We start from the raw sequence: 27,213 nt of genomic DNA, 5'->3' as shown, positions 1-27,213 counted from the left end.
TCACTACTATGCCTAGAGAGCATGATATTGTCACTATTCATCCTAGCAGCCCTGACAACCTTAAACTCACATTTCACCTTAGCCAGCATAATACCAATCATCTTACTGGTATTCGCGGCCTGCAAAGCAGCCCTCGGATTAGCCTTATTAGTAATAGTATCAAACACATATGGAACCGATTACATACAAAACCTCAATCTTCTCCAATGCTAAAATTTATCATCCTCACAATCATACTAATACCCCTAACTTGGCTATCAAAAAGTAGTATAATCTGAATTAACTCCACAACCCACAGCCTACTAATTAGTCTCACAAGCCTACTTCTTCTTAACCAATTCAATGACAATAGCCTCAACTTCTCATTAACATTCTTCTCTGACTCCCTCTCCCCACCATTACTAATCCTAACAATATGACTCCTTCCCCTAATACTAATAGCCAGCCAATCTTACCTACTCAAAGAGCCACTAATCTGAAAAAAGCTATACATCACAATACTAATCATGTTACAAACATTCCTAATCATAACATTCACCGCCACAGAACTATTTTACATTATATTTGAAGCCACACTAGTTCCTACCCTCATTATCATTACCTGTTGAGGTAACCAAACAGAGCAACTTAATGCAGGACTCTATTTTTTATTCTACACACTAGTTGGGTCACTCCCGTTACTAGTGGCACTAACATATATACAAAACATCATAGGCTCTCTAAATTTCCTAGTACTTCAATATTGAGCTCAACCACTATTCAACTCCTGATCCAACGTCTTTATATGATTGGCCTGCATGATAGCCTTTATAGTAAAAATACCCCTCTACGGCCTCCACATTTGACTACCCAAATCACACGTAGAAGCTCCTATCGCAGGCTCTATGGTCCTTGCAGCCATACTACTAAAACTCAGGGGTTATGGCATGTTACGAATCACATCAATACTCAACCCCCTAACAGAGTTCATAGTATACCCTTTCCTTATGCTTTCCTTATGGGGAATAATCATAACCAGTTCTATTTGTCTATGTCAAACAGACCTAAAATCACTCATTGCCTACTCCTCAGTCAGCCACATGGCACTTGTTATTGCAGCTATCCTCATTCAAACCCCTTGAAGCTACATAGGGGCTACCGCCCTAATAATCACCCACGGCCTCACATTGTCTATATTATTTTGCCTAGCAAACTCAAATTACGAACGAATCCATAGCCGAACTATAATCCTAGGCCGAGGCCTACAAATTCTCCTCCCACTAATAGCCACTTGATGATTACTAGCAAGCCTGACAAACCTGGCCCTACCCCCTACTATTAATCTACTTGGAGAACTGTTCGTAGTTATATCAACTTTCTCATGATCAAACCTCACTATTATCCTAATAGGAACCAATATTGTAACTACATCCCTATACTCTATGTATATACTAATCACAACACAACGCGGCAAATGTACGCACCACATCAGTAATATTACACCCTCCTTCACACAAGAAAACGCCCTTATAGCTCTCCATATCCTGCCACTTCTACTCCTGTCACTAAATCCTAAAATCATCTTGGGCCCCCTATACTGTAAATATAGTTTAAAAAAACCACTAGATTGTGAATCTAGCAACAGAAGACTAAAACTTCTTATTTACCGAGAAAGTACTGCAAAAACTGCTAATTCATGCCCCCATGCCTAATAGTATGGCTTTTTCAAACTTTTAAAGGATGGTAGTTATCCATTGGTCTTAGGAACCAAAAAACTGGTGCAACTCCAAATAAAAGTAATAAACCTGTTCTCTTCTTTTGCCCTAATCACATTACTAGTACTAATTATTCCAATCATGATAACTAGTACAAACTCCTACAAAAGTGATAAATACCCATATGTAAAAAGTACCATCTCATGTGCTTTCGTTACCAGTCTAATCCCAACAATAATATTCCTTCATAGAGGCCAAGAAATAATCATTTCAAACTGACACTGAATCACTGTCCAAACCCTTAAATTGACACTCAGCTTCAAAATAGATTATTTCTCAATTATGTTCGTACCAGTGGCACTGTCTATCACACGATCCATCATAGAGTTCTCAATATGATACATACATTCAGATCCTTATATCAACCAGTTCTTCAAATACCTACTCCTCTTCCTCATTACTATACTAATTCTTGTTACAGCCAACAACCTCCTCCAACTTTTTATTGGGTGAAAGGGGGTAGGAATCATATCTTTCCTACTCATCGGGTGATGATATGGAAGAACAGAGGCAAACACAGCTGCTTTCCAAGCAATCTTACATAACCACATCAGAGATATCGGATTCATTATATCAATAGCGTGATTTCTGTCCAACTCAAATGCATGAGACCTACAACAAATTTTTATACTCGACCTAAACTCTCTAAACCTCCCCCTCACAGGACTCGTGCTAGACGCAGCCGGAAAATCAGCCCAATTTGGACTTACCCCGACTCCCTTCAGCAGTAGATGGTCCTACCCCAGTATCAGCCTTACTCCACTCAAGCACAATGGTCATAGCAGGAATTTTCCTACTTATCCGATTTTACCCTTTAACAGAAAACAACAAACTCATTCAAACAATAACATTATGCCTAGGAGCTCTTACCACCCTATTCACAGCTATATGCGCTCTCATCCAAAACGACATTAAAAAAAAATTATCGCTTTCTCTACCTCAAGCCAATTAGGTCTGATGATGGTAACAATCGGTATCAACCAACCCCATCGAGCATTCTTACATATTTGCACACATGCTTTCTTTAAAGCCATACTATTCATGTGCTCTGGATCCATTATCCACAGCCTAAACAACGAGCAAGACATCCGAAAAATAGGAGGCCTATTCAAAACCTTGCCCTTCATTGCAACAGCCCTTATCACTGGGTGTCTGGCACTGACAGGAATGCCTTTTCTCACTGGTTTTTACTCTAAAGACCTAATCATCGAAACCACCACCACGTCTTATACCAATGCCTGAGCCCTATTAATAACTCTAACCGCTACCTCCCTCACAGCCATCTATAGCACTCGCATCATCTTCTTCACACTACTGGGACAACCCACTTCTCTTCCTCAGCTCCTATCAATGAAAACAATCCCCTCCTAGTTAATTCTATCAAACACCTACTAATCGGAAGTATCTTTGACGGATTCATCATCTCCAACAACATTCCCCCAACAACCATCCCCCTAATAACCATACCTTTGTACTTAAAACTAACTGCCCTCATAGTAACAGCTCGGGTTTTGTACTAGCATTCGAAACCAACCTTAACACACAAAACTCAAAATATACTTACCCTCAAACTCCTTTAAATTCTCTACTCTCCTAGGATATTTCCCTACCATCATACACGGCCTACCTCCCCATCTAAACCTATTAATGAGCCAAAAATTAGCAACCTCCCTCCTAGACTTAATCTGACTAGAAACTATCTTACCAAAGACTACAGCCTTCATCCAACTAAAATCCTCCACACTAATCTCAAACCAAAAAGACCTTATTAAACTATACTTTCTATCATTTCTCATCATCATCACCCTTAGTATACTCTCATTTAATTACCCCGAGTAATCTCCATAATAACCACAACACCAATAAATAATGACCAACCAGTAACAATCACCAACCTAGTACCATAACTATATAATGCCACAATCCCCATAGCCTTCTCACTAAAAAACCCAGAGTCACCAGTATCATAAATAAACTAATCCCCCAACCCATTAAACTTAAACGCAATTTCCACATCCTCATCCTTCAAAATACAAAACACCATTAAAAACTCTACTATTGACCCTAAAAGAAACGCCCCCAATACAACCTTATTAGAAACCCAAACCCCAGAATATTGTTCAGTGGCTATAGCCGTTGTATAACCAAACACAACTAATATGGGGAATATTAGTATGTAATGTAATCATTGATATTACATAATACATATATATTATTGATCGTACATAGTACATCAAGTTAAATCAGTTTAAATCAACATGCTTGGAATCCCGTCCATTAGACCACGAGCTTAATCACCAGGCCGCGTGAAACCATCAACCCGCTCGGCAGGTGTCCCTCTTCTCGCTCCGGGCCCATAACTTGTGGGGGTTTCTACTGAACTTTATCAGACACCTGGTTCTTACTTCAGGGCCATCTCACCTAAAATCGCCCACTCTTTCCCCTTAAATAAGACATCTCAATGGGTTAATGACTAATCAGCCCATGCGCACATATAACTGCGATTTCATACATTTGGTATTTTTTATTTTGGGGGGGGGGGGGAAGTGCTTAGACTCAGCTATGACCTTAAAAGGTCTTAACACAGTCAAGCAAATTGTAGCTGGACCTGGATGTATTTATTAATTGGCAAGAGCAACCTGCGTTGTACAATCAGTTAATGGTCACAGGACATAGCACTTTACTATTCCCCGCCCCGGATTAAAATATTTATCCATCACAATAAATCAACCTCAACCCCCTCCCTATCATACCAATGAGCTACTTAGATATTCACCACCCATATAGACAGACATCCCCCTAGATTCGCCAGCCATTTTATCAAAAATTTAGTACTAAATCTGACATAAGCCACATAATACAACCATACAAACACCACCTATGTGCAACAAGTTAATGTAGCTTAAACGTTTCCTAAAGCAAGACACTGAAAATGTCTAGATGGGCTCACTAGCCCCATAAACATAACGGTTTGGTCCCAGCCTTTATATTAGTTTTTAATAGAATTACACATGCAAGTATCCGCACTCCAGTGAGAATGCCCTCTAAATCACTAAGACTAAAAGGAGCAGGTATCAAGCATGCTACACCAGTAGCTCACAACACCTTGCTTAACCACACTCCCACGGGAGACAGCAGTGATAAAAAGTAAGCCATAAACGAAAGTTTGACTAAGCCATATTAATCAGGTTTGGTAAATATCGTGCCAGCCACCGCGGTCATACGATTGACCCAAATTAATAGAACTATGGCGTAAAGCGTGTTAAAGAACCATACAAGATAAAGTTAAACCTTAATTAAGCTGTAAAAAGCCATAATTAAAATAAAAATAAACTACGAAAGTGACTTTAACATATTCTGATCACACGATAGCTAAGACCCAAACTGGGATTAGATACCCCACTATGCTCAGCCTTAAACCCAAATAATCATAAGAACTAGACTATTCGCCAGAGTACTACTAGCAACAGCCTAAAACTCCAAGGCCTTGGCGGTGCTTCACAGCCCTCTAGAGGAGCCTGCTCTATAACCGATGAACCCGACAAACCTCAGCAGCCCTGGCTACTCCAGTCTATATGCCGCCATCTTCAGCAAACCCTAAAAAGGAGCAAAGGTAAGCACAATTATAACACCTAAAAACGTTAGGTCAAGGTGTGACCTATGGGGTGGGAAGAAATAGGCTACATTTTCTACACAAAGAACACCCTTTATCCACACGAAAGTTTTTATGAAACCTAAAAACTAAAGGAGGATTTAGTAGTAAATTAAGAATAGAACGCTTAATTGAATAAAGCCATGAAGCACGCACACACCGCCCGTCACCCTCCTCAAGTGCCATGACAAAGCCACAATTCATTAACACATGCTAAACAATTATATGAGAGAAGTCGTAACAAGGTAAGCATACTGGAAAGTGTGCTGGGATAAAACAAGGCATAGCTTAAATAAAGCACCTAGTTTACACCTAGAAGATTTCATAAGCTATGTATGTCTTGAACTAAACCTAGCCCACACCTTTCCCACCATACTAACACAAGCTAGTCAAATAAAACAATCACCAGACATCTAAAGTATAGGAGATAGAAACTTAGACACTGATGGCGCTATAGAAAAAGTACTGTAAGGGAATGATGAAAGAAATATTAAAAATAATAAAAAGCAAAGCTTACCCCTTGTACCTTTTGCATAATGACTTAACTAGCAACAACTTAACAAAGAGAACTTAAGCTAAACTACCCGAAACCAGACGAGCTACTTATGAACAGTTACTAGAACAAACTCATCTATGTGGCAAAATAGTGAGAAGATTTATAAGTAGAAGTGACAAGCCTAACAAGCCTGGTGATAGCTGGTTGTCCAGGAAAAGAATTTCAGTTCAACGTTAAATAATACTAAAAACCATAATAAGCTTCCACATATATTTAAACGTTAGTCTAAAAAGGTACAGCTTTTTAGAAATGGATACAATCTTAACTAGAGAGTAAAAACAAACAACACCATAGTTGGCCTAGAAGCGGCCATCAAATAATAAAGCATTCAAGCTCAACAACAAAACACATCCCAATTCCAATATTAAGTAAATCAACTTCTAGTCTTATTACTGGACTAATCTATAAGATTATAGAAGCAATAATACTGTTAACATGAGTAACAAGAAATATTTCTCCTTGCACAAGCTTACATCAGCAACTACTAATATACTGATAATTAACAGTAAATAAATACAAGCCAACACTAATCTATTTATTAAATACACTGTTAACCCAACACAGGCGTGCACTCAAGGAAAGATTAAAAAAAGTAAAAGGAACTCGGCAAATACAAACCCCGCCTGTTTACCAAAGACATCACCTCTAGCATCACCAGTATTAGAGGCACCGCCTGCTCAGTGACAACCATTAAATGGCCGCGGTATCCTGACTGGGCAAAGGTAGCATAATCATTTGTTCTCTAAATAAGGACTTGTATGAATGGCCACACGAGGGTTTTACTGTCTCTTACTTTTAGTCAGTGAAATTGACCTCCCGGTGAAGAGGCGGGGATAACAAAATAAGACAAGAAGACCCTATGGAGCTTCAATTAATCAACCCAAAAAACCATAATCTCAAACCGCCAAGGAATAACAAAATTTCACATGGGTTGACAATTTCATTTGGGGTGACCTCGGAGCACAAAAAATCCTCTGAGTGATTAAAGCCTAGACCCACTAGCCAAAGCATAATATCACTTATTGATCCAAAAAATTGATCAACGGAACAAGTTACCCTAGGGGTAACAGCACAATCCTATTCTAGAGTTCATATCGACAATAGGGTTTACGACCTCGATATTGGATCAGGACATCCCAATGGTGTAACCGCTATTAAAGAGTTCGTTTGTTCAACGATTAAAGTCCTACGTGATCTGAGTTCAGACCGGAATAATCCAGGTCGGTTTCTATCTATTACGCATTTCTCCCAGTATGAAAAGACAAGAGAAATAAGGCCCACTTTAAAAAGTGCCTTCAAAACAATTAATGATCTAATCTCAACTTAATAAGCAAGCACAAACTAACCACCCAAGACCAGGGTTTTGTTAGGGTGGCAGAGCCTGGTAATTGCGTAAAACTTAAACCTTTATGCCCAGAGGTTCAAATCCTCTCTCTAACAAAATGTTTATAATTAACATTTTAATGCTCATCATTCCTATTCTCCTAGCCGTCGCATTCCTGACGTTAGTAGAACGTAAAATCCTAGGCTATATACAACTCCGAAAATGACCAAACATTGTAGGAACTCACGGCCTACTCCAACCCATTGCCAATGCAATCAAACTATTCACTAAGGAATACCTACGACCAGCTACAACCTCCACCTCCATATTTATCATCGCATCCATCTTAACCCTAACCCTAGCCCTCAAATATGAATCTCCCTACCCATGCCATACCCCCTCATCAACATAAACCTAGGAGTATTATTCATACTAGCAATATCAAGTCTAGCTGTATACTCTATTCTATGATCTGGCTGGGCCTCCAACTCAAAATACGCATTAATTGGAGCCCTACGAGCAGTAGCACAAACAATCTCATACGAAGTAACACTAGCAATCAATCCTCTTATCAGTACTCTTAATAAATGGATTCTTCACCCTATCAACCCTAACCACAACACAAGAACAACCATGACTAATCTTCCCATCATGACCACTAGCCATAATATGATTTATTTCTACCTTAGCAGAAACCAACCGAGCCCCTTTTGATTTAACAGAAGGAGAATCCGAACTCGTGTCTGGCTTCGATGTAGAGTACGCAGCAGGCCCCTTCGCCATGTTCTTCCTAGCAGAATACGCCAACATCATTACAATAAATATATTCACAACAATTCTATTTCTAGGAGCATTCCACAACCCCTACACCCCAGAACTATATACAATTAACTTCATCATTAAAACACTACTACTAACAATATCTTTCCTAAGGATTCGAGCATCCTACCCTCAATTTCGGTATGACCAACTAATACACTTACTCTGAAAAAGCTTCCTACCTCTAACACTAGCCCTATGCATATGACATGTATCACTGAGCGTCATAACAGCAAGCATCCCTCCACAAACATAAGAAATATGTCTGACAAAAGAGTTACTTTGATAGAGTAAATAACAGAGGTTCAAACCCTCTTATTTCTAGAATCATAGGAATTGAACCTACCCTTAAGAATTCAAAGTTCTCCGTACTACCATATTACACTACATTCTACAGTAAGGTCAGCTAAACAAGCTATCGGGCCCATACCCCGAAAATGTTGGTTTATATCCTTCCCATACTAATAAATCCCATTATCTTTACCATTATCCTGACAACTGTCATTTTAGGACCTATAATAGTAATTACCAGCTCTCACTGGCTACTAGCCTGAATTGGATTCAAAATAAATATAATAGCCATCATCCCTATTACAATAAAAAACTTTAATCCACGAGCCAGAGAAGCCTCCACTAAATATTTTCTAACACAGGCCACCGCATCCCTACTACTTATAATAGCAGTCATCATTAACCTATTACACTCCGGCCAATGAACCATCGCAAAACTACTCAACCCAACAGCATCAACAATGATAACACCGATAAGATCAGTGCCCGGATATATGACTTACTTACCTGATGACCTCGTGGAAGTGAAACCCAAGATGGTTACGACAGTGTTTGCATGCTTAATGGGAAAAGGACTGAACAAAATAAAATAATGAAACATTTATTATGATTTTCTGCCACATTAAACACATTGAAGGCCTCACAGTTTACAGAATTCTGAAATGTAGTGGGTATAAAACCAGAGATTATTTGTATGCTCGAAACAGTTGTATGAATCATTAATGAATTTAATATCCTGTTCATACTAGCTAGGATTTGTTGGCCTTTTTGGATAACACAATTAATTTACCAGTCGATACTGATAAGAGTGTGTTCATTTTCAAGATGATATTTTATCGTTATTGTTTCCTGAAAGTCTCATTAAAACAAGACTAATTCATTCTTTTTCATGGCTATGAAAAAGCTAATTCACTCTATTTCATAGCTATAAAACTAGGACTATCCCCTTTTCACTTTTGAGTGCCCGAAGTAACACAAGGCATCCCTTTAACAGCAGGCCTAATTCTACTAACATGACAAAAACCTTCACCCCTATCAATCCTATATCAAATCTCACCATCAATCAATCTAAACCTAATACTAGCTCTATCCATACTTTCCATTCTAATCAGAGGTTGAGGTGGTACATAAATAAAAAATAAAATAGATCTACTGAGACGTGGGTCAAAATATGAATATAAAAAAAGGACATATCATGTTGGCACAGGGCGAGCAAAATAGATCAATGTAAGAGAAGAGAGCAACAAAATAGATCCACACATATACATTCAATAGATTTTCAACAATACTATGAAGGAAAATTTTTTCATTAAATGGTGCTGAAACAACTGGACAACCATAAGAAAAATAAATGCCTTGTCTACTACCTCACACTTACATAAAAATTAATTCAAGGTGGATATTAAGTCTTGATATAAAAGCAAAAACTATAAAACTACCAGAGAACAGGAGAATATGTTTGGAGTTTTGGCAAAACTTTCTTAGGACATTAAAAAAAAAAAAAAACTCACACAGAAAACCTAATCATAAAAGAAAAAATTGATAAAATCAGACCTTGTTAATTATGACCCAGCAATTCCACCCCTAGATATTTTCCCAAGAGAAATTAAAAACATGGTTCTACTAAAAGCACTGTACAAAAATGTTCATAGTAGCATTACTCATAAAAGCCCAAAACGAGAGACAACTCAAATATTCATCAACAAGATAATGGAAAAATAAATTGTGGTTCATTAAAAAAATGGAATATTACTCAACAGTAAAAAGAAACAACCTAACAATGCATACAATGTCATGGATGAATCTCAAAAATCTTAGGGTAAGCCTTACACAAAAGAAATAACGTATGATTCTCTTTATATGAAGTTCTAGAAGAGGCAAAAGTTCTATGGTGGAAAAAATCTGAACAGTGGTTGCCTTTGTTAAATGGAAAGAGGTGGGCTTCCCTCGTGGCACAGTGGTTAAGAATCCGCCTGCCAACACAGGGGACATGGGTTCGAGCCCTGGTCCGGGAAGATCCCACATGCTGCGGAGCAACTAAGCCCGTGCACCACAGCTACTGAGCCCATACACCACAACTACTGACACAGTGCTCTAGAGCCCGCGAGCCACAACTACTGAGCCCAAGTGCCACAACTACTGAAGCCCGCATGCCTTAGAGCCTGTGCTCCACAACAAGAGAAGCCACCACAGTGAGAAGCCTGCGCACCGCAACGAAGAGTAGCCCCCGCCCACTGCAACTAGAGAAAGCCCACACCCAGCAACAAAGACCCAACACAGCCATAAATAAATAAATAAATAAATAAATAAATAAATAAATAAATAAAATTTTTTTTAAAAAATGGAAAGAGGTAACAAAAGGAATTTGTGAGCAAAAGGAATTTGTGAGGTAATGAAAATGTCCTCAAGCTCAATTTGAATGATTACATATAGGTATACATTTGTCAAAATTTTTCAATTGTACACTTAAAATTTGTGTATTTAACAAAGCACTGTTAGCAAAAATACATACAAAAAGGCCCACTGTCTACAAAGTAACAATAATAAGATGGAGAGTTGACTTCTCAACAGAAACCATGGAGTACAGAAAACAATAGCATGGTGTCTTTAAAGGGCTGGAAAAAAAAAAAAAATGAACTGCCAACTTAAAATTCTCTGCTTAAAGTATCTTTCCAAAATGAAGATGAAATAAAGACATTTTCAGGCAAACACAAAGTGGGGGAATTCTGTCACTCTAAAAGAAATGATAAAGGGAGCTCTTCAGACAAAAGGAAAATGATCCTAGGAGGAATTATGGAAATACCAAAGGGAGTGAAGAGTATACGAAAGGGTAGATATGAAGGAAAATATAAATATTGACTGTAAAGATCCTTTCTCACCTGGGCAGGAATCTTGGGAGAGTCCTCTGTCCATTATCCATGGCTCTACTCTGAGTTCTAGCTGGGCCATGATAGCTGGTTTGGAGATCCAAGACACTGTCCAAGTGAGAGATCAGGCCTTGAGGGCTTGGAAGAAGAGAAACCCTTCTAGGGTTCACTGACCCCACACTCCCAGCCAGGTCACACCCACTCTGCCGAGACCCCAGGCAGATGCAAGTCAACACAAGGCACAGCCTCACCCACAGTGACCAGGTGCCTAAAGGTCTCCAGCATCACGTCGTGGTATAGGGTCTTCTGGCCAGGGCCCAGCAGCCCCTACTCCTCCTGGGTGAAGTCCACAGCCACAACATCGAAGGTTACTTGCCCCTGAAATGTCACCGTCGTGTCTGCTTAGCTAAGACCCTGATCTCTGCAAAGCTCCCACAAGGGCTGGGAGCGGCATACCTGAGAACGTGAGGATGGACTCAGGTGCACACAGAGATGTCCTGAGAGGGTTCTGGCTTCTGAGGGATACTCAAGGCTCCCCAGGGGATCTGGGGGCCTGCATCAGCCATTTCAGAGGAGAGCTCCCATAATACTGAAATGTTTACCCCCTAAGAATCTCACGCATTTCTTGGTAAACTAGGGATCCTCCACAAGATCAAAATGTATAGTCATCCTTCAAGATTCCTCTTCCTTTTTATATACCAGGCATAAAAAGATGATGTTATTAACTGCTGATAATAATGTTAACATTTGCCAAGAGTTCTCCAGTCTGAGCGCAGTGCTAAGTCAGCACTTTCTCTAACGGAAATTCACTTAACCCTGGAAACAGTCTGAGAAAGTAGTTGCCACTTCCTGGAGTCTGTTTTTTTTGTCCTTTCAAAGGAGGAGCCTGAGCTGAGAGAAGTGCACAGGTTTTGGAACACAGGTTACGCGGGCTTCATAAGAATTAACAGAGACACGCTCCCTCTTTTAGACAAGTCATTCCAGATGAGAAAGACCAGAATCGTTTGTTCCTTAAACGGGTGGTAGCTGAAGCCATTCGGGTCAGGAAGTTTCTTGCTGGGGGGCTTTGTGACTAGATCTTCACTGGCTCTAGGGCTTTACTGATACACTTAAGGACTGCAGGACCAGGCAGGTTTCTGCCTCTTCTGTTCCCTCCTCGGCCAGAACGACGGGCTGAGGGTCCCAAGTTGGAGGAGTTATTCCCCCCAGCCTGGGGTCCAGGCCCAGCCCATCAGGAGGGAGAGGAGCGGCCACTCACCGGGAGGCAGGCAGCCAAGAGCCCCGTGGCCGTCATCTCTTCCGACTCCGAGATCTCGACCGAGTCAGAGCTGGGAAAGGCGAGTAACAAACCTCGACGGCGGTCAGGTCCGACCAGCAGGGCCCACCCCCGGAGTCTCTGCACACAGGGAGGGGCCAGGGCCACGGTTCTTGGGCCCCGTCAGCTCCCGACACCGTCCGCCCCAGGCCCCGGCCGGCCGGACCCCGCAGCTCTCCCGACGGTTACTCCGTCCCCAGACCGCGGACTCCGGAGTCTCCAGCCCAGAGCGCCCTCCGAAGAAACTACCACGACCAGGAGACCCGCGGCGCGGCCTGCCGACCAACACGTGTGCGCCGCTGCCGGAGCCCTGTTCCTGAGCGCACAGAGAGTCAGACTACATTTACCAGAAGGCCCTGTGGCGCGACCTACCGACCAACGCGAGAGCGCGACGTGGGAGCCCGGGACGTTGAGACGCCGCTGCGCTGGGGCTTCTGGGAGTTGTATTCCTGCAGCCGACTCTGGACCAGGGCTCCAGGGAGCCAGACTACATTTCCCAGAAGGCGTGGCGGCGCGGGGGACCGCCCAATGGGTTTGCGGGGCCGGGCCTAGGCTGGGACTAGGGCCTTCGGGAATTAAAGTCCTGGCTCCCGGGCCAGGCCTAGGACGCATTGAGACCACTTTACCTCACTGTAACACACAGAAGCGACTGTTGGGCGGGCATCCAGAGGGTCCGGGGAGCCTGAGGATGAGCGTTCTGGGCGTTCAGGGCGTTCTAGGAACTCATAATCACACTAACCTTGTCCGCCAGGCGGCGCGCGTGGGCACCTAGAGCATCATACTACATCTCCCAGGGGGTTTCGCGGTGCGGTGGGCGGTTCCAGTCTGCCACCTCTTGGAGCGAGGCATTCTGGAAGTTGTAGTCCATTGTCTCCAGGCCTTGTGAGGCCTCTGAGGACAGCCTGCCCTTCACACCAGGTGTGGAAGATGCTACCGTCACAAATATATCTTCCTGGAGATGAAGTAAAAATAAATGTCACCTTATTTGTTTATTTGGTTTGTTGTTATTTGGTTTTTTTAAATAAATTTATTTATTTATTTGGCTGCGTTGGGTCTTCGTTACTGTGTGCGGGCTTTCTCTAGTTGTGGAGAGCGGGAGCTACTTTTAGTTGCAGTGCGCAGGCTTCTCATTGCATTGGCTTCTCTTGTGGAGCACGGGCTCTAGGCACATGGGCTTCAGTAGCTGTGGCACGTGGGCTCAGTAGTTGTGGCTCGCGGGCTCTAGAGCGCAGGCTCAGGAGTTGTGGCTCAAGGGCTTAGTTGCTCTGCAGCATGTGGGATCATCCCGGACCAGGGCTTGAACTCGTGTCCCCTGCCTTGGCAGGCAGATTCTTAACCACTGCACCACCAGGGAAGCCCTGTGTTTTTTAAATAAGAGACAAAGATGTGTTTATTTATTTTGACAAAGACATATTTAAATATTATATCCTGTGCCTGGGTGTTTTTGTTTATTAGGTGGGTAATGAAGGCAAGCATCAGTCGTAGGTTGTTGGATAGTTCTTTCATAAAATGTTATTTTTCATCTTTTTTCAGCTACATCACTCCACGGCCACAGTGGACTTGCCATGTAAGAAGAGGAGATTGGGACACAGATATGCACAGAGGGACGACCATGTGAGGACACAGGGAGAGGGTGGTCATCTGCAAGCCAAGGAGAGAGACCTCAGAAGGAATCAATGCTGTCGACATTTTGATCTTGAATGTCCAGCCTCCAGAACTGAGAAAATTAACGTCTGTTCTTTAAGCCACATTGTCTGTGGTATTTTGTTACGGCAGCCCTTGCCGACTAGTACAGCAACTCTCACCCATTCTGCCACCCCTTCCTTTGGAGATTAAATTGCTGTTCTGACCACAGTGAGATAGCATCACACCCCACAAGTCAAAAGACCCAACAACTCAAAGGCTGTCAAGGATGGGTATGTTGGGAGGCGTGATGTTACCCCCTAAAGCCACACACATCCTTTACACACTTTAAAGTGTCAAAAATAAACACACTCATTAACACGACCCAAATCTATGCTACCCTACAATGCGTAGAGATATGAAGTCAAGGTAGAAATACAAAATCTAGGGAATTCCCTGGTGGTCCAGTGGTTAGAACTCCACACTTTCACTGCAGGGGGCCCAGCTTTGATCCCTGTTCAGGGAACTAAGATCCTGCAAACAGCACAGTGCGGCAAAACAAAAACGAAAACAAAAACACCAAATCTATTCTTTGAGACCAGACTTTCAGTGTTCTGTCTTACTTAGAAATTGTTCCAGTATCCAAAGATCGTTAAATATTTAAGAAATTAGCATGAGTCCAATCTCTTAATGTTAAGTTAGGCTCTTGGAAATTATCCTTCAGTTGATACCCCATGGATCATAATTACTATTGATATAAAAATGTGTCAGAATGATAATTCAACTTAGTTGAACATGTTTTTTGTTTGTTTTGGCCGCACTATGCTGCAGCATGTTGAACTTCCCCTGACCAGGGGTGGAACCCATGCCCCTGGTAGTGGAAGCTCAGAGCCTTAACCACTAGACTACCAGGGAAGTCCCAGGTTACATTTTTTAAAAATCTTAAACATTATGTGAAACTAATAGTCATATATCTGATTGGATTCTAAAAGAAACAGAACACAGTTAAAATTAGCTCTTTCAGGACAAATACCATATAATATCACTTATAGGTGGAATCTAAAATATGACACGAATGAACATATCTATGAAACAGAAACAGACTCACAGACACAGAGAACAGACCTGGGGTTACCAAGGGGTAGGGGGTGTGGGGGAAGGATCTCAGAGAGGCAGCAGTGAGTGGTGGCGTGAAGCAAGATCTTAATTCCCTGCCCAGGAATTGAACCTGGGGAGCCTGGATGAAAACCAGGAATCCTGGCCACTACACCCCATGGCTTTTGCCCCCAGTGAAAAATGCATTTCTCACGGAGGCAAAAACTGTAAAAACAGGTACAGAGTTTATTATTAGAGACATAGCACAACAAGTGGGAGAGCACACAGAGAAACAGTTTGTTTAGTTAAGACAGAAGTAAGGCAGAGATGCACACCCGGAGAGAAAGGGTGTGGACACCCTCCCTAATGAGGAGGAGTGCAGTAAAGAGGCAGGTAAGTCATTCATATAGGGCAGTTCTTCTGGGTCTCTGTTTACCTCTGGCCAATTATCTGGTTTCTTTTTCCACACCTGCCCTGCCCTAGGACCCTCCCCAACATGCGTGCTCAACTTTTTTCGAAGATGGATTACAGCCCAGAGGCCTATGGGACGGCCTTAGCATCACCTATTATGGGGAGGTGCCCCCTCCTTTTTGACCCCCAAGGAACCTTTCTCTGCGAGTGTGCAATGTTTCCCTTGCTCCAAGGATGGGAAACGTATGACCTCTTGATCTTTTAACAGGGTTTAGTCCCACTCTGTCCCTGTCATAAGAATGTCCAATCTCCAATTATTTACCCTATTTCTGTTGCTGGTTTTTATATAGAGGTGCAGATCTCAAAATATAAACAGGAGTCTGGTCATAAATATGTAGTCCTGGAGGCCGTTTGTCTCTTGTTTCAGGAAATGTAAACAGGGGGCTGGTAATGAATGTCCAGCCTGGAGCCCATCTTCCTCTCACCCTAGGAAGTGTGAACAGGAGGCCAGTTGTAAATGTCTAGCCTGGAGCCCATCTATCTCCTGCCCCCAATGGACTGGGAGATTGGGATTAGCAGTTGCAAACTATTATATAAAGGATGGATAAACAAGGTCCTACTGTATAGCACAGGGAACTATATTCAGTATCCTGTGATAAACCATAATGGAAAAGCATATGAAAAAGAATATATATATATATATATATATATATATATATATATATATATATATAACTGAGTCACCTTGCTATACAGCAGAAATTAATACAATATTGTAACTCAACTATACTTCAATAAAATTAAAAAAATAAAATTAGCTCTTTCAGAAGTGAGGGAACAAAATTCTGTATTTTTTTTTTTGTTTGTTTGTTTGTTTAACTGGGGCATGACAATTCAGCCCAAGCCCCAGGGGTTATTCTGGTAATTTTATGAATCTCCTCTCTCTGGGCAGATTACGCAAAGAATCGCCTTTTACTACCTGTTGCTAAGAATGGTCTGAATATGCCAAGACCAGTTTGACATTTTAACAGAAGGAAAACCAAATTCCAAACTTGTATTAATATGATATTTGACAATAACAAATTCACAAGGCTCTCTCTCTCTTTTTTTTTTTTTTTTTTTTTTTGCTTATGATATGAATGAAGTCTTATTATTGTGTTACCACCTGATCAATTTATTTTCAAACTGGATCATCATTTCAGTTGAGGCAATGCAGCTACAACCATCTATGTGTCTGTCTTAAGCAAGGACCAATTGTTTCTGCAACTTAGCAGCTTAAAAAATCACTGATTTTTTAGCTAACATCTTCTGTGGGTCAGGAGTGAGAGCATGGCTTACTTAACTGGGTCCTTTGCTCAGAGTCTCCCATGGCGGCCATCAAGGAATCAGCCAGGGCTGGGGTCTCATCTGAGGTGTGGGGTCCACGTCCGGGACCATTGGTTGTTGGCAGAATTCAGTTGCTTGCAGTTGTAAGAGTGAGGTCCTGTTTTCTTGCTGGCTCTTGGTGGAGGGCCCCTCTCCACTACTGGAGGCCACCTCAGATTCTTGTCACATGGCCTCCTACTCACAATATGGCCGTTTCCAAGAAGGACCTACTGTACAGCACAGGGAACTATACTCAAATTTTTGTAATAACCTATAAGGGAAAAAAATCTGAAAAAGAATATATATATAAATATATATATAACTGGATCACTTTGCTGTACACCTGAAACTAACACAACACTGTAAATCAACTCTACTTCAATAAAAATAAATAAGTTAAAATCTAAAAAAGTTTTTAATAAAAAGATAAATTATCTTAAAGGAAAAATATCAATATGGCCGTTTAATTCTCCTTTATGTCAGAGGAGAAAAGTGTCTTTTCAGCCTACCCTGTCGAGTCTTGTATGATGTAACATAATCACAAAAGCGAGGGCCCCAGCACGCTCACAGGTTGCTCTGGCCTCTCAGGGTCGGGGACCATAGGAGGCGTGTGCACCCGCAGGCAAGGATCTCAGGGGCCACCTCAGCATCCTGCCCCCCACACAAGCGTTCTTCTTTAGATGGCATCTTGCATTCACAGCCCTGTCAGAATCCACAGATAGCTCCCCCCAGCTTCTTCCCCTGCAACAGCGGTGCGGTTACTTGCAGAGGTTCTCTAAGACTCCTTTTTATCAGGAGAGAACTGGACGAATCAGTCAGACAGCCGAGCCCATACCTGGAGTGTTACACTTAAGAATAAACCCCGTCACATGACAAGCCCTCCGAGGAGGAACCAGGGTTGGACTTCCTCTGTGGCACCCACACCCCTAAAGCCCCCGCCCCCAGAAATGCCCTGGAACCTATTCTGTGACTTATAAGGCCCCAGCTTCACGGGTAGGACGGAAATCCTCTCCCGGCAGGCCTGGGAACCTAGCAGATTTAAGGCTTCAAGGAGAGAATTCACTCCACTATATAGTTTCAAAGTCAAAATGAATATATTTAAATTGGAATCCTCAGACCATGCTGGTGGGAATGTAAAACCGTGCAGCCACTTTGGAAAATGCTCTGTTAGTTCTTCAGATAGTTAAATATAGAATTACCATGTGGCCCATCGATTCCACTCAAATACCCAAGAGAATTGAAAACACACATACACAAAACCTACCCTGTTCACAGCAGCATTATTCACAGCAACCAAAAAGCGGAGACAGCTCAGATGTCCCTCGGCTGATAAACAGATAAACACGTCGTGGTCCATTCATACAATGGACTATCCCTCAGCCATAAAATGGAATGAAGCTCTGATAGACGCTACAACACTGATGAACCTTGAAGACATTATGGTGGGTGAAAGAAGCCAGACACAAAAGACCACAGGAGACATGATTCCATTTACATGAAATGTCCAGAAAAGGCAAATCCATAGAAATGGAAAGCAGATTAGTGGTTGCCAGGGGCTGAGGATTATGGGAAGTGGTGGCTCGCGGGTTTGATGTTTCTTTATTGGGTGATGACAATGTCCTCCGATTGTGGTGATGTCTGCATAACTCCGAGTGTAGACTAAAAGCACTGAACTGTCCACTTTAAGTGGGTGAATGGCGTAGTGTGTGAATTCTATCTCAACAAACCTGTGAACGTAGGAGCCAAATTTAGAGGAAGACAAGAAGATGACCACCATCGTAGGGATGACGCCCAGGGCCTGAAATTTGGGGAACAGCAGGTGGTGGCATTCCAAGCCTGCCTGGGTGAGCTTGGACCCATCATTGATTTGTTTCTAAACCTCAGTTTCCTCGTTGATGTCACAGGGATTGAGGTTCCCTCACCACCAGGTTATGGCGTGGAGTAAAAATAGTGTCTGGCACATAAAGCATTAGCGGGAAACCTGGCAGGTAGTAGCGAAAGCACAGTTTGTGAAGGGGACAGGCTTTGGGGTGATTCACCTGGGGAAATTTATAGAGCCCTAGGAGCCAGGCCATGGGGATGTGCAGGGCTGACCACATATCTCCCACTAGGTGGCCACGCGGGATCTTAGTTCCCCGACCAGGGATCAAACCCGTGCCCTCCGCAGTGAAAGCACAAAGTCCTAACCACTGGAACGCCAGGGAAGTCCCAGGCTTTTTTTTTTTTTTTTTGGCTGTGTTGGGTCTTCGTCTCTGCGCGCGGGCTTTCTCTAGTTGGGTGCACGGGCTTCTCATTGCGGTGGCTTCTCTTGTTGCGGAGCACAGGCTCTAGGTACGCGGGCTTCAGTAGTTGTGGCTCGCAGGCTCTAGAGCGCAGGCTCAGTAGTTGTGGCACATGGGCTTAGTTGCTCCGCTGCATGTGGGATCTTCCCGGACCAGGGATCAAACCCGTGTCGCCTGCATTGGCAGGCGGATTCTTAACCACTGCGCCACCAGTGAAGTCCCGCAGGCATTTTTGATAACAGGCAGCAAAACTTGTTTTTCCTGTGTCTATTTCATATTTATTTGACTAATTGGTTTTATATGGACCGATAGCAGACAAGGCAATCCTCTTTTTCCTTTTTCATATGTGGTATCATCCCTTTGTTATACTTGGGCTTTGATCGCTTTTTTTAAATTGAAGTATAGAAACTAATATTATATTAGTTTCAGGTGTACAACATAGTGTCCAGTATTTTTATAGAATATACTCCATTTAAATTTATTACAAAAGAATGGCTATATTTCCCTGTGCTGTACAATAGATCCTTGCTGCTTATCTATTTGAAGTTCTTAAAATACACTCAATGTGAAACATGCTAATCCTAAAAAACACTCACGGTTATCTGCAATTCAATTCTTAACTGGGCCTCTCCTAATTTTTAAGTTGCTAAATCTGGAAATCCTATACTGGGACATATTACACTAACCAAGACATATTTTTAAAAAAAAAATTTTTTGGTACTTCCCTGGTAGCGCAGTGGTTAAGACTCTGCGCTCCCAATGCAGGGGGCCCGGGTTCCATCCCTGGTCAGAGAACTACATTCCACATGCATGCCGCAACTAAGAGGCCACGTGCCACAACTAAGGAGCCCATGTGCGGAAACTAAGGAGCCCGCCTGCCTCAACTAATACCTAGCGCAACCAAATAAATACTTTTAAAACAAAATTTTTTTTAACATACTAACTATGAGACACACTCATAGTCAAAAAGAAAAACTTTCCTCATTTGTCTGGGATTTCGGCCTTGTCTGGCAGCTGAATTGCAAAGGTAGCACGTTTGCACAGCACCGCTCAGAGGCAGTGCAGACACTGCACATTCTCCGCCCCCTCTCCGGACAGGGCACCCTGTTGCCATGGCGACCGAATCCGGGTCCCGGTAACACCCGGACTCCACTGGGGTGGCGAACCCATCCTAGGCGGCTTCCGATTGGCCGCTAGCCTGGTAGAGGACCTCACCCAGATGCCGCGGCAGGAAGGTGAGGGGGCGGCCGCACCGAGAGCCTGCGGGTGCCCAGTTTGGGCTCAAGCCCACGTTTCCATGGCCCGGTGCCCACGGATCGCTTCTTTTTCCTCTGGGACTTACAGTGTTGCGTCCACCCAGCCCTGCTCTCACCCCACCACCCGCTCCAGTCCCAGCCCCCTCCCCGCCCGCAGTGCCCCAGGCCATCCCAGCAAACCGTGTCCCTGCACACGTCCTGCCCAACATGCATCGAGTTCCGTGCACCTGTGCTTTTAATTTTTGTTTTTTACATAAATGTCACTGTGCCGCACGCCTCTGCCTCACTTCTCTCGCTCCGTCGGTAACTGGAGAGCCTCCATTTTACCACGTGTCCATCTGGCCTGCGGCTTGCGTCTGTCTGCTCTCCCTCAGAAGGACACCGGTTTCCCCGGCGCTGCTCCAGACCAGGCTTGCCCCCGACCCGGACCCTGGGCCCTGTCGGAAACCCTCCCCTACGCCAGGTCGGTGGGGCGCAGACCCCGTCCCAGAGACTCGCGGGCTGGTTGTGCAGATGGACGCCCGGGTCTGTCCGGGAAAGCTCAGCAGAGGGGACTCGCCCTCGGGCGGCCCTGACCCCACGCCGCTCTGGGCTCCCCTTTCCCCTGAAGAGACTTCGTCCCTCCTTGTGCTGTCTTGCCCCTGTGACCCCACGTGAGCTTGCATCCTCCCAGGGCCGGCTGCCTGGAACAGAGCTCGCTCTTTCCTAGGAATGTCAACAAAAGTGCAGGAATTGGACTCTGAGGGGCCCCCCAAAAGCAGACGTGGATGCGAAAGCCAGGCGACGCAGGGTGGAATAGCGAAGGCTTGCGGGAGGAGTGTCAATGAGCTCGTGGTGAACAAGAGGGGAACACCAGGCGGAGGGCACAGCAGGAACAAGAGTCAGGGGTGAGAAGGGCCATTCTGTGCGCGGGTGCGCCTTCCTGTCGCCAGCTCCAGGAGACCAAGGGGTCGCGGGCGGGATTTTTATCCATCGTGCACGTGGTCATTGGTGCCTGGCTGCCCACCATGTGGTCAGGCCGCATCACAACGTCTGGAGCAGGTCCATCCCGCATGAGTGCTGAGGTTAGGGCGTCTCCAGGCCCTCGGTTCAGAATGGACTTGCCGTTTACAGAAAACAGGGTTCCCGGTTCCGCACGCTGCCCCGGGAAGCCGCCTGACACATGCGGCTTTGCAGAGGCACGAGCCCAGTCCGCATCCGCAGGCGCTGAGGGGTCCAGGTTCCTGTGGCATCGTGGCGACGTGCGGCGAGGCAGATAAAGCAGCCCTTGGACCTCCTCCCCGTTCCCCGGGGAGAGGAGCCCAGAAGCATTTGCTATGGTGCTTGGGGGACCCGCGCAGCCTGCAGGGCCCAGGCTGGCTTTAAGGCTTCCCCGTTGCCATCCTGAAGTTCCAGCAAGGGGCCTTCCTCTATGTTGTGCCTGGGTCCGTGGAGCAGTGAGGTTATGGGGGTGGCGGGAGGCTGGGCCTGATATGGCTTCTCCGCCTCCCGCTCCAAGTCCTGGGAGCCAGGGACACGGCAGGTGTATCACACGCTGCTCCCTAGGAGGCTGGGTTTCATTCCTCAGATGGGAAGTTCCTGAAGGGTGTTAAGCGGGAAGGGGGCAGAGAAGGAGGACAGCGACGTGAGCACAGAGGTCGTGAAGACCGCGGAGAAGGTGGGGAGGAAGGGGCCACAAGGCATAAAAATGTGGGGACACCAAGAGTTGAGAAAAGGCCAGGAAATAGACTCTTCCCTGGAGCCTCCAGAAGGAACGAGCCCGGCAGACACCTGGGCACGAGCGCAGGGCAAGTGACTTTGGACTTGTGGCTTCTATTGCTGCGGGAGTTAATTGACTGTGTTTTCAGCCGCTGAGTGCACCAAGCTTTGCCTAGGCCGGGCAGGAGCTCATACGCACCACACCAACCAAGGCAGAGAGGCCAGAGGAATGTAACCTGTTACAGCAGGCATGGGGCTCAGACACACTGTATACACCTAAGCAGACCGAGCAAAGGCAGGGACCCAGGGTTGTATTAGGACTTTTGTGGGCCCTGTGTGTTTTTGCTCCATAAAAATAATATCAAAACTTAACATTTGTGGTACTTCCCTGGTGGCACAGTGGTTGAGAATCTGTCTGCCAATGCAGGGGACACGGGTTCGATCCCTGGTCCGGGAAGATCCCACATGCCACGGAGCAACTAAGCCTGTGCACCACAACCACTGAGCCTACACTCTGGAGCCCACGAGCCACAACTACTGAGCCCACACACCACAAATACTGAGCCTGTGCTCTAGAGCCCACAAGCCACAACTACTGAGCCCGCAAGCCACAACAACTGAAGCCCGTGTGCCTAGAGCCCATGCTCTGCAATAAGAGAAGCCACTGCAATGAGAAGCCCACACACAGCAACCAAGAGTAGCCCCCACTCACCACAACTAGAGAGAGCCCGCGGGCAGCAGCGAAGACCCAATGCAGCCATAAATAAATAAATAAATAAATTTTTATTTTAAAAAGTTACATTCGCGAGTTTCAACAAAATAACATTAAAAGTTATATTTGACGGGAATACCCTGGCTCTCCAGTGGTTAAGACTCTGTGCTTTGGGGCTTCCCTGGTGGCGCAGTGGTTGAGAATCTGCCTGCCAATGCAGGGGACACGGGTTCGAGCCCTGGTCTGGGAAGATCCCACATGCCACGGAGCAACTAGGCCCGTGAGCCACAACTACTGAGCCAGCGCGTCTGGAGCCTGTGCTCCGCAACAAGAGAGGCCGCAATAGTGAGAGGCCCGCGCACCGCAATGAAGAGTGGCCCCTGCTTGCCGCAACTAGAGAAAGCCCACGCACAGAAACGAAGACCCAACACAGCCAAAAATAAAATTTTTTTAAAATTAATTAATTAATTTAAGAAAAAAAAAAAAAGACTGTGCTTTCACTGCTGAGGGCGCGGGTTCAATCCCTGGCTGGGGAACTAAGGTTCCACAAGGCACACTGTGTGGCCAAAAAACAAAAACAAACAAACAAAAAGTTGTATTTGAAAAAAGATCTAATGAGCTAGAGATCAAGATGGTGAAATAGGACATGGAGCCCACGTCCTCCCACTTCGCAGTCTCTGTAATGATCAAAGCCCAGGTCCACGGGACTTTCGGGATGTTTCCTGTATTTGGAGGTACAGACAGGGCCTGGGAATGTCCTGGTGTCGGTGCCCAGCCCAAGCATGTGTATCTAGACACCTCTGGATGGCAGCCCACGCCTCCAAGTGGGGAGGGTTTACTAAACATGCCCTAACGTACCCCCCAACACACACACGTCCTGGTCTTCTCACTCACGCAGTCCCTCCGCATCCTTGGTCACGGTCACAGCCACAGAGGAGGATGCAGGACTCACTGCTGCTGAGGGTCTCAGGGTGTCACATACAAGACAGAAGAGCGAAGGGAGTCCTGCCTTCCCCCTTGTGGATGGCGGGTCCTCTGGTGACTATTACAGAATTCAACGGTGTTTGTTTTACAATCAAACCTAGTGTTTAGCAAGAAACAAAAAATCCAGAATCCAGCCAAACACACCATTCCATGTATCCCCAACCTGAAAGTGGAATAATCTTGCACCATCCCATCCCAGATCCCTCCCGCCATCAGTCCTTCCTCCCCCAGCCCCCCAGAGCCCAGCTTCCCTTAGCGGCTTCAGACCCCGAACCCCCGGGGTCTGAGCTCAGCAGCTGCTGAGCCTGGTCCTGGGTGCTGCAATGCACTGCTAGCCCTCATCATCTCATGCACCGGAGGACCCTTCCCCACCCCAGCCAGGGCCTCTGGGGTCAGAGGACGGCTGGGCACTGCTAGGTTTTGAGGCTCTCAAAATGATATTTTTTTTAAAGGAAAAAATGTATCCACAGGGCTATGTAAACATTGTAGTATCTTTAGATGTACATATCAAACAAATTAACAAAAATGCAGCCTAATGCAGTTGTGCTTTCCAGGATATGATTATAGAATTCCTGGAAAGTTACACTGATTTGTAATGCAGCTGCTCATGGTGGGTCCTGTCACAGATACATGGAGGCGCCCCCCTGTGGTTGGAGAAAGACTGGGCTCAAAAAGCCCCAGCCAGTGGTGACATCGTGGTCTGGAGGGTGAGGTCAGCTCAGAGGTAGCCTTCAGTATATGTTATTTGACTGGCAGAATGTTTTTAAAAACTTTGAATCCCTGCCAGCTTTCAAAAATCAAGATATTTCACACACAAATGCAGACCTTTGGCTTCTTTTGAGAAATCCAGACCCGGGACACTGGACTTACCTGTCCACATGACACCACTTGGCTGGAGCCATTAGTATCAGCCCCTTTAGAAAAAACCCAGCCCCTGCAAGCGTTTAAGCTTGTGAAAGTTGGTTGGGAAAAAACAAGAATTAGATGGTCAGAGGCAGGGGACAGAGGGGCACATCCAAGGGGAGCTGAGCAGGGCGAACTGGCCCAACGTCAGGACTGGGGTGCGTCCTCATGGGCAGGCAAGCCTGGCACGGCACCACCAACAGCTAGCTCATCACCAGGACTCTGTCCAGACCTCTAGGGAAAAGATTTCATCAAGACAAGTGTGTTCATGCTTCATGATCTGGTAAAAGGAAACTGGGGAGAAAAGGGTACACATTTTGTGGAAGAAAAAGTTAACAGAAAAAAAAAAATTAAGTCTTTTTTTGCATTTGGATTTGTGGGTAAGGGAAGTGGTAACTGATGTTTTATGTACATTTTAAAGCTTATAGTCTCTGAATGTACAGGACACCTTTAAAGAAAAGCTGCTAAGCTTGGCTTTGCTTTGTTTACATCAGTGCATTCCAATTTTGAGCCATCTGTCATATTTCCTCATAACAACCACTGTTATAGAGCTTACAAGATTTAAAGTCTTTCACTCACACGTGAACCAGCCAAATCTTTTCACGTGTCTCTATACGTGTAAAGAAGATGTAAGCAGCTAGGTTTTTTCCTAACATGAGAATTCTTATTGTCTTCTCTCCTGTTTTCAGAGTCAGAGTTTTTCCAAAGAAATAGTTGTTTCAGTCAAAGAAAGAAATGCCCTTGTCTTGAAACATTTTCTCAGCTTCAGATCCATCACGCAAGCCCCAACTGATCGGAATCAATCAGTCCCTTCTTAAAAGGGCAAAGGCACATGGCTCAGCCATGGTTAGATTCTTTCCATTTACTACTCCACGGATGTTCCACCTGCATTAGTGAAAATAAGTCCAGCTCAAGTGGGGGAATGGTGAATGTTCTCACCTTGTACACGTGGCTGCTGTACCCTGGGCCTGCCACCTGGTAGGCCTTGGTCAGTGTTCACCAAATGGCGAATGCAATCATGTGAGGGCACATCAGCTTTGAATATTATGCTGCTGTTGAAATGCACCATTTTGACAATTACATAGCAATGTGTAAAGTAGTTTTAAAATGTTCAAGTGTCTAGCCTGTGATGTTTCTTATTACCATGTACTAAATACTGGCAACTGTTCAAGCCTGGGTCAGTGTGGCAAAATGTAAACTGCTCTTGTGTTTGAAGTTTTTGTGAATTTTTTCTTTTCTTTTCTTTTTTTTTTTTTTTTACTTTTTGGCCACACCACACAACATGTGGGATCCTAGTTCCCCAACCAGGGATCAAACCCACGCTCCCTGAAATGGAAGCAGGAGTCTTAACCACTGGACCGCCAGGGAAGTCTCTCATTTCAATTTTTAACGTATTTTTAAACACTGGTTTGTTTTACAACAATAAAGTTTACAGTATTGTTACCAAACTGAACTCGTGTCTACTTGCCCTACGTGCCAATCTAATGACACCAGGTGTGGTGAAGAAAAGTGTAGTGTTTATTGCAGGGCGCCAAGCAAGGAGAACAGGCAGCTCATGCTCAAAAGACCTGAACTCCCCCTTGGCTTTCAGGGAAGGGTTTTTAAAGGCAACATTGGGGTAAGGGTTGCAGCTCATGGACTTTCTTCTGATTGGCTGGTGGCGAGGTAACAGGATGATGTTTTTGGAGTCAACATCATCAACCTTCTGGTTCCAACTGGCCTGGAGTCTATGTGCTTATGGTCAGCAGTTTCCATCTGATGGGAGTCTGGTTTCTGTAAAAACCACTTAGGAATGTAAGTCTGACATTGTTATCTATGTCCTTCAGGGAGGAACTAAAGGTCCTATGACTCTGCTATACGGCTGATTCATTATTTAAATTGTTACAAGTTCTCCAGCTGGACTTCTGTTCTTTGTCTCTGCTTGCTTTCACTCCTCTGATCATTAACCTTCAAGCCAGACTTTTTGAAACCCCGGTAAGGTTCAGTGGACTAAAGTTTTTCTTTAAGCAAGAAATAGAGAACACAAAGGAGTCTGTTACCAAGAGAGCCCATCCAGGGACTGCTCCCTTTCACTCCTGAACCCTCTGCCAAAATTAGTCCCCCAGCCAATCACCCGCTGAGCGCCGGCGCCACTGTCATGAGGCTCCTCACACATCAGCGGGTAGGGAATACTTTTGACGGTGACACAGGTACAGGCGTCAGGACTCGAACTCCCGTCCTAGGTGAATCCAACGGGAGGGGACAGATGCGCAGGGAGGCCGCGCGTGGCCCTCTGGGAGATGTAGTTCAGCGCCCTCCGCGCAGGT

The 27,213-nt window shown here is 44.7% G+C and overlaps 1 pseudogene; it reads left to right on the top strand.

Moving 5' to 3' along the window:
- Window positions 1-1,683: 1,683 nt before the first annotated feature.
- Window positions 1,684-22,050, top strand: LOC132353877 (NADH-ubiquinone oxidoreductase chain 5-like; annotated as a pseudogene).
- Window positions 22,051-27,213: the final 5,163 nt, after the last annotated feature.

This window comes from Balaenoptera ricei, chromosome 19 (assembly GCF_028023285.1).
Source record: "Balaenoptera ricei isolate mBalRic1 chromosome 19, mBalRic1.hap2, whole genome shotgun sequence".
Lineage (NCBI taxonomy): Eukaryota > Metazoa > Chordata > Mammalia > Artiodactyla > Balaenopteridae > Balaenoptera > Balaenoptera ricei.
Note: the sequence above shows the minus strand (reverse complement) of the source record. Positions and strands in the feature narration are given on the sequence as shown.